The sequence below is a fragment of the Eleutherodactylus coqui genome, chromosome 8, assembly GCF_035609145.1.
Source record: "Eleutherodactylus coqui strain aEleCoq1 chromosome 8, aEleCoq1.hap1, whole genome shotgun sequence".
In the NCBI taxonomy this organism is placed as follows: Eukaryota; Metazoa; Chordata; class Amphibia; order Anura; family Eleutherodactylidae; genus Eleutherodactylus; species Eleutherodactylus coqui.
This window is the reverse complement of record NC_089844.1, coordinates 134889442-134897060: the sequence shown is the minus strand read 5'-3', so window position 1 is coordinate 134897060 and position 7619 is coordinate 134889442.

Sequence of the window (7619 nt, the reverse complement as noted above, 5' to 3'; positions counted from 1 at the left end):
CTGGCTGATCCAGCTGCTGGATGTCCTGGCCTAACCACTCCGAAAATTTTTTCCAGACTTTGGAGTAGATTTTGTGTGTCGAGGGTTTAAGGCTCTCGCTAATGGTGGAAATAACCTTAGGGGAAAGACCCTTCCCTAGGAACTTTACCCGCTCAAGCTCCAGGCCGTAAGCCTGAACTTGTGAACTTCCGGGTAAAGAAGAGGGCCCTGCGACAGTAGGTCCGGTCTTGTTGGAAGGTGGAAGGGCTCTCCCACTGACAGGGATCTCAGGAGGGGGAACCACGGTCTTTTGGGCCAATATGGTGCTACAAAAATTACTGTTAGGGTTGACTGCAGTAATTTCCTTAACAGAAGCGGGATTAGTGGTAGAGGGGGAAAGGCATACGCTAGGTCCCAATCCCAGGGGTGAGAGAGAGCGTCCGTGCCCAAGGCCTGTTTCTCTGCGCCTCTGGAAAAGAAAAGCCGGCATTTGGTGTTTGCGCTTGACGCAAAGAGGTCTACTTCTGGTACCCCCCACTTCTCCACAAGAAGGCTGAACACCTCTGGATGGAGTTCCCACTCTCCTGGGTCCACTTTCCTTCTGCTTAAAAAGTCCGCGGCTGAGTTCTCGGCTCCTCTTATATGAAAGGCCGATAGGGACTTTGTTGTGCCTTCCGCCCATTGAAGGATCCGCCCCGCCAGTCGTTGTAGTGGAGGATTCCTGGTGGTACCCTGGTGGCGAATGAGTGATACTGTTGTCATATTGTCTGAGAAGATCCTCACATGTTTCGCCACTAATCGTGTTTGCAGGCTACGCAGGGATTTCCATACAGCTTTAAGCTCCCTAAAGTTCGATGAGCTAGCTTTCTCGTGAACGTCCCAGGCCCCCTGTACATAACCGCCTTCAAAGTGGGCCCCCCACCCTTTGGCGCTGGCATCGGTCGTGATTATTACGGCCGGGTCCAAATTCCAATCGGATGCCTGAGACAGGTTGTCCGACGACACCCACCAACGGAGTGAAGCTCTGGCTTCCGCAGGAATAGGGATTGTCTGATCAAGCGAAGCCTGCAACTTGTCCCAATTCTGGAGAATTAGTGACTGGAGTCCGCGACTGTGGAATTGGGCCCAGGGGACCACGCCGATGCACGAAGTCATTAGTCCCAGGATCCGCATTGCGTCTCTTATCGTTACCCTATGTTTTTTATAGAGGTTGGAACATTCCTCTATGATAAGATGTTTTCTTAGGGGAGGAAGGGACGAATTTTGTAGACTGGAATCCAGGATGACACCCAGGAATTTCTTCCTGGTTTCTGGCTCCATGTTGGATTTTGACTCGTTAACAATCCAGCCCAGCTCCTTAAATAATTGCAATGTGGACTCCAAGTGTGATCTCAGAGTAGACGGGGAATCTGCCACCAACAGGAAGTCGTCTAAGTAGGGGATGATCATGACACCCTGATTTCGTAAGAAGGCCACCATTTCCATCACGACCTTGGAAAAGATTCGCGGAGCCGAGGAGATTCCAAATGGTAGGCAGACGAACTGGAAGTGGCGGATTTCCCCCTCCACCCTCAGCGCAAACCTCAGGAATTTTTGTGAGTTGGCGTAAATAGGGATATGAAAATAGGCATCCTTAAGGTCTATTGTAGCCATTACGTTATCCCTGGCAATTAGAGGAGTTGCAGTTCTAATGGTTTCCATTTTGAATCTCCTATATTCAATGAATTTATTCAGTTGCTTTAGATTGATAATGGTGCGGTGGGAGCCGTCTGGTTTGGGAACCAGAAAGAGGGGGGGAATAGAAACCTTTTCCCTGTTCCTTCTTAGGGACCGGGATAACCGCGCCGAGACCCTGCAGGTTCCGTACGCCCTCCAACAGAGCCTGTTCTAGGCCTGGAGACTGGGTTGGGGTTATCATAAACCTGTCCGGGGGGCGGGATAGTAGCTCGATCCTGTACCCCTCCGCCACTAGGTGCAGTACCCACTCGTTAGATGTAATATTACGCCAGCTATGGGAACAGCGAGTCAGTCTACCCCCTACCGGGCCCGAAAGTATGGGCTGAGGGACAAAAGTTAAAGTCTTACCCCTTCCGCCCTTTGGATAAGACCATCTTCCGGTCTTCCCCTTCCCGGCGTACGTAGACGAGGGATGAGGGGTGAAGGGTCTCTTGGGTGGTCTGGTGGCAGGCAGTCCGTGACTCTTGTCAGCTGCTTTCTCCAGCAGACGATCCAGGTCTGGTCCGAATATACGCCCGCCCCGGAACGGTAGGGTACATAGCCTATTTTTGGACGCTGCGTCCCCTGACCACTCTTTCACCCACACTGCCCTTCTGGCGGTGTTCGATAGGGCTGCCATGCGGGCTCCGAGGCGGACTGTTTCCATCGAAGCATCTGCCAGGAACCCTGTTGCCATTCGCTGCAGAGGGATGCCACTTGCGAACTCTTCCCTAGGGGCTTTTTGGTCGACTAGGGCTGCAAATTGGTCCAACCAGATTGCCATGGAACGAGCCACGGAAGTGGCCGCGATGTTAGCTTTCATGATGAGACCGGAGGTAGACCAGGCTTTACGCATGGTTGTGTCCACCTTATGGTCCAACGGGTCCTTTAAGTGGGACGTATCCTCAAAGGGCAACCCGGACTTTCTGGATACCATGGCAATTGCAGTATCGACTTTAGGTATCTCGTCCAAAAAGGACACTTCATCTCCCGGAAATAACAGGCGTTCTTTAAATTCCCTGGGGATTAGCGGAGCCTGATCCACGCTCTCCCACTCATTTAGGATCAGCTGCTTGAGTGTGGCGTTTACGGGGAATGAAGATTTTTGTTGCGGGAGTAACCCCGCGAACATATCCTCCTGGACTGTGCGGGGTTGCTGCACGTCTTCCTCCACCTGCATGGTCCTGCGTACCGCTTTCAGCAGTTGATCCATGTCTGCGGTAGAGAAAAGATATTTCTTGTCCTCCTGCGCCACTTCCCCGTCAAAATCCACATTTTCCGCTATGTCGGAGTCAGACTCAGACACCGCCGGAACCGACCTGCGTGTAACCCCGGAAGGCCCAGGTTGGAGGTCCGAGAGGGAGGACTGCACTTCTTCTCGGACGACTGACCGAATTTCGGCCATAAGGGAAGTTTTTTCCTCCTGCATAATTTTTGCGGAGCAGGTAGCGCATAACGTTTTTGTGCAGGAGTCGTCAAGTTTGGTTAGACATACTGGACATTTTTTACTCCTTCGTCTAGCCTCCCTCGGTTTTTGAGTATCCCTGTCCTGTAAGACAAGGGAAACTCTGTTAGTCGCCAGCTGATGCAGGGGCAGCAGATTTTTGAATTTGGCTCCGGCCGCGCCCCCTTTGCGGAGCGTCAGACGTCACCGCGCTGTATCCGCCGAAACCACGCCCCCTGGAGCGCTCCTGTCGGCCCTGGACCCGGAGATGGCGGCCGCCGCCGCAATGACGGCCGCAGTGGTGCCGGCAGCCCGTACTTGGACCCCGGCCCACCGGAGATGGCGGCCGCCGCCCGAGATGACGGCCGCAGTGGTGCCGGCAACCCGTACTTGGGCCCCGGCCCACGCAGTCCCCGGAAAGCTCCCAGATGGGGTCCTTCCCACTGGGTTTGCCGGGGCTGCCCGAAAAATCCACGCCGCCGCTTCGCCGGTAAGTCCTCCTCCGGCATGGGACAGCGTTGCTGGAGCTCTGCCGTTGCTGTCCTGAAGGGACAGGAAAAACACTGGTGTTGGTGGAGGGGAGGTGCTTTTTATACTCTGCCTCTTCCTGTCCCTTCAGGTCAGCAGGTGAGCAACCTCCAGCGTATGATGTCATGGGGAAATTATCATTTTTTCACATTTTTACCTGCAATATGTCAAAGATGTGCAAATATACTGAACAACTTTTTGATGAAATATATATTTCCATCTGTTTACTCTATTCTGGAAGCACATTGGAAAAACTTTAGTTTTTTTTTTAACCAGTTAGGAGATGTACAAATGTAACATTGATTATTAATATCTTGAGGAGCAAGTCAAGTGGCAGCCGCTAATCAATGTGGAAACTGTACTGGTGGCAGAATGAGGAAAATTAGAATACAGTTTGGTTTATTTGGATAGAGTTAAAAAATCCCCTTTAAGATGGCATTCAGTGTCTTGAGATTATTAGTCTGGTTTTTTTGAGCCTTTGGACCACTGAGATAGGATAAAGGTGACTCACCCTAAAGTAATAACAACCTTCCCAGGGTGTAGGCTGACATATTTCTCATCTCGAATAAACTGCTGGCTCATAATGCAGCAGTTGGCTGTAGATAGGTTCTCTCAAAAGCTTTAAAAAAAAAAAGTTTGAGTGCAGTTTAACCTAAACCACACTCATAGGAGTTCTGGTATGGAAGCTACGATCAAGGTTGACACCAATTCATTGTCTTGGTAAAATAGTGGGTTTAAAGGGGTTGTCCACTCCTACTTGGATATAGGAGCATCATGAGAAATGAGAACAACAGCAGCAGACCAGCTTAAATGGCCTCCACCCAACACAACAATTCTCCTGCACAGCTTTGCAGCTATGGCCCCACTTCCCTCCCTATTCTTCCACACTGCCCCGTTACTTTCAGCTACTGGCTCTCTCTGTGAGTTTGTCAAGTGGGTGGGGCGAAGAATCTCCTTTGCTGTGAATAGAGATCAATGGATGGAGGAAACCTGACATCACCCATTGACCGTAAGTGATGTCACCATCCACTTGGCAGCATCTGGAGTGAGTCAAAACTAACGAGGCTGGTGCAAGCATGGACACAAAACACAAGCTGCCTCACTAACATGAGAAGTATGTTCTAACGAGTCAGAGTGAAGGTCACTGGTGACATCAGTGTTCTCTGCATATCAGAACAGAAGCTTAGATCTCAGTGTCCAAGCCCCCTGTAGCTGTGAATTGGGGAGAAGTGCAAATAAGGAAAATGGAACAATACCTCTTCAGCGCCATGGGTGGCAGCATTCCTTCAAAGCAATGTACGACTCTTTAACAAGTCTGTAAAACAATGATTGGGAATAGGAAACCAAGCAGACAGCTGCTTCAGGGTGTTTGCCCCTCATCAGTGTGCAGTAGGTTTCTGGCTTGGCTGGTGAGAGGCCTGTGACATGGGTCAAGAGGGGTGTCACCTATCGTTAAGGGGAGCACCAAAAAAAAGTGTGTGGCGACACCTAGGGGATGAGTGGGAGGCATGTTTGGCATTACTGTGTTCAATATTAAAAGGGGCTGGCCACGACTTTTTTTTTATTTTTTTATAATGTGCTGCAGGGACAAGGGTACTTTGAAACAATTTTTTTTGGGGGGGGGGGGGGGGGGGTGGATTTAAAGGGGTTGTCCAATTTTAAAGAACTGATGCTCTATCTACAGGATAGGCCATGAATAGTAGATCAACAGATGTCTGACGCTCAAGACCTTTGCTGGGCAGCTGTTCACCAGGCTAGTGTGCCTGTGCACTGAACAGATTTCTGCAGTAGGAAGACCTCACCGTTCCAACTGTAGTGGCCAGGTTTAGTACTATAGGCATTGAAGTGAATGGAAACTTTGCCCGCAATACTAAGCCTGGCCACTGCAGTGGGAATGGAGCTGTCTGCTTCCTACAGAAATCAGCTCAGTGCATGAACACATCGGTCTGGTAAACAGCTGATCTTCAGGGGTTCTGGGTGGTAGACCCCTGCGGTTCTACTATTGCTGTCCTATCACAAGGACAGGCCATCAATACTTTGCAACTGGACAACAACTTTAAAACACAATTACTGTGGTCATAGGGCATTCTGCCTGTATATACACACTTACAAGCTATTTAACTGGTGGAGTTCAAAGGCAAATATGCCCATTAAATTTCACAGTTCCGACACGTATGTCTAACAGAGGCCTGTGACAGATGCCACTCTATAGCATCCATTGTATGTGTAGTTTATATAGAACATAAAAAAGTATACCTTGCTGTATGCCATTTTGCAGTGGCCCACTGTATAGAAAAACGCAGCCTGCTGGGTTAGTTGAACAGGGGCCTATGCAACTTTTTCTGGTCTATATATGAAACACTAGTAATTATTAGGAAATTATAGTACCAGTGTTTCTGGTGGCGCAATGCACCACACAGCTGTGCTACATGGTACATCCATTATGATCCCCACACATCACACACACAGCTCTACTACATCCATCCTTACCCCACACATTGCACACACAGCACGTCACACAGCGCTGCTACATTCATCATGATCCCACGCATCACACACAAAGCTTTGCTACATCCTAATTCACACATTACACAGCTCTGCTACATCCATTATGATTTCCCCCCCCCCAGCTTTACTACATCCATCCTGACCCCCAAAATCACGACACACACAGCTCTTCTACATCCTGATTTACACATACAAAGCTCTATTACATGGTACATCCATTATAATCCCAACACATCTCACACACAGCTCTACTACATCCATCTTGATCCCCACACAAGGCAAACAGATTGGCTCCTCCCACAGCAGTGACATCACCGCAGGTTTTTTAGCCCACTGGATCTCTGTGGTGGCGGTAGGTCAGTGTCTTCTATCAGTACTGCCGAGTTGTGTTTGAGATAATAACAGCTTAGTTATATTCTCATTTTGTTATTTTTGTCCTCCCCTTTTCAAGAGCTCTAACTTTGTTGTTCTTCTGTCAGTCAGGTTCTGTGTTTTATATATGTTGAAGGACCTTCGATGACGTCAACAGGCAGCGGAGTGATGACATTACTCACATACTGACAAGTGGTCGTTAGTAGTCTGATAGTACACAAACGCAGTATTGAAAGGGGGGCGGAATTATAACCATTCTAGACAATGAATTGGTAGGAAAAGTGAGCACCCAATCACTTTTCCTACCTGGATCGTTTATTTTTATGCCTTTTGGTGTTCCTCTGATCTGGTGTGTGCTCTCCTCCTTATGGTTGATCTGGGTAATAATTACGTTTCAGTACACGATAATACAAATGATATATTTACGCATATATATCTGTACGTGAATAATCGGAGCGTTGTCTCCAAATTATTTCTTTTTGACCATTCTAGGCACATTTTTTTCTCTTTTTAGACATCATTGGTAAACTACTCACCTTACACACATTGCTCAAACACATGTAGAAGGGAAGAGGACTTTGGAGTTCTAAGAAACCAGTGATTAGCATCTACTCCAGCATTTACAATTATAATGGCTGGTTTACCACTGATCTGAGACAGGGCAGAGGTTGTGTTATGCTGCACTTTACACAATGCTACACATTTAAGGACCAGAAAATGTCTCCACTGAGACCCCAACCGATCACAAGAACGTGGGTTTCATCTCCTCCACACTACACCCATCTCTGTCCCCCAGAGGGAGGAAGAACTGGAGTGGCTCAGATGAGCATGCGCAGTGCCACTCCATTGATTTTCAATGGGGCTGACAAAAGTAACAGTGTGCTTGTACTCCATTTCCGACAGCTCTATTGAAACGAATGGAACAGCTCTGTGCATGCTCGACCGTCGTTCCATTCAAGCTCCTTCTCACTATGGGGTTGCAGTGAGCAGAGGGGAACACAGGTCAAAACTGAGGCTAACTTATTCCTGCACTGTATGTAAATTTACCCTAATTTGTAAAGCTGGAGAACCC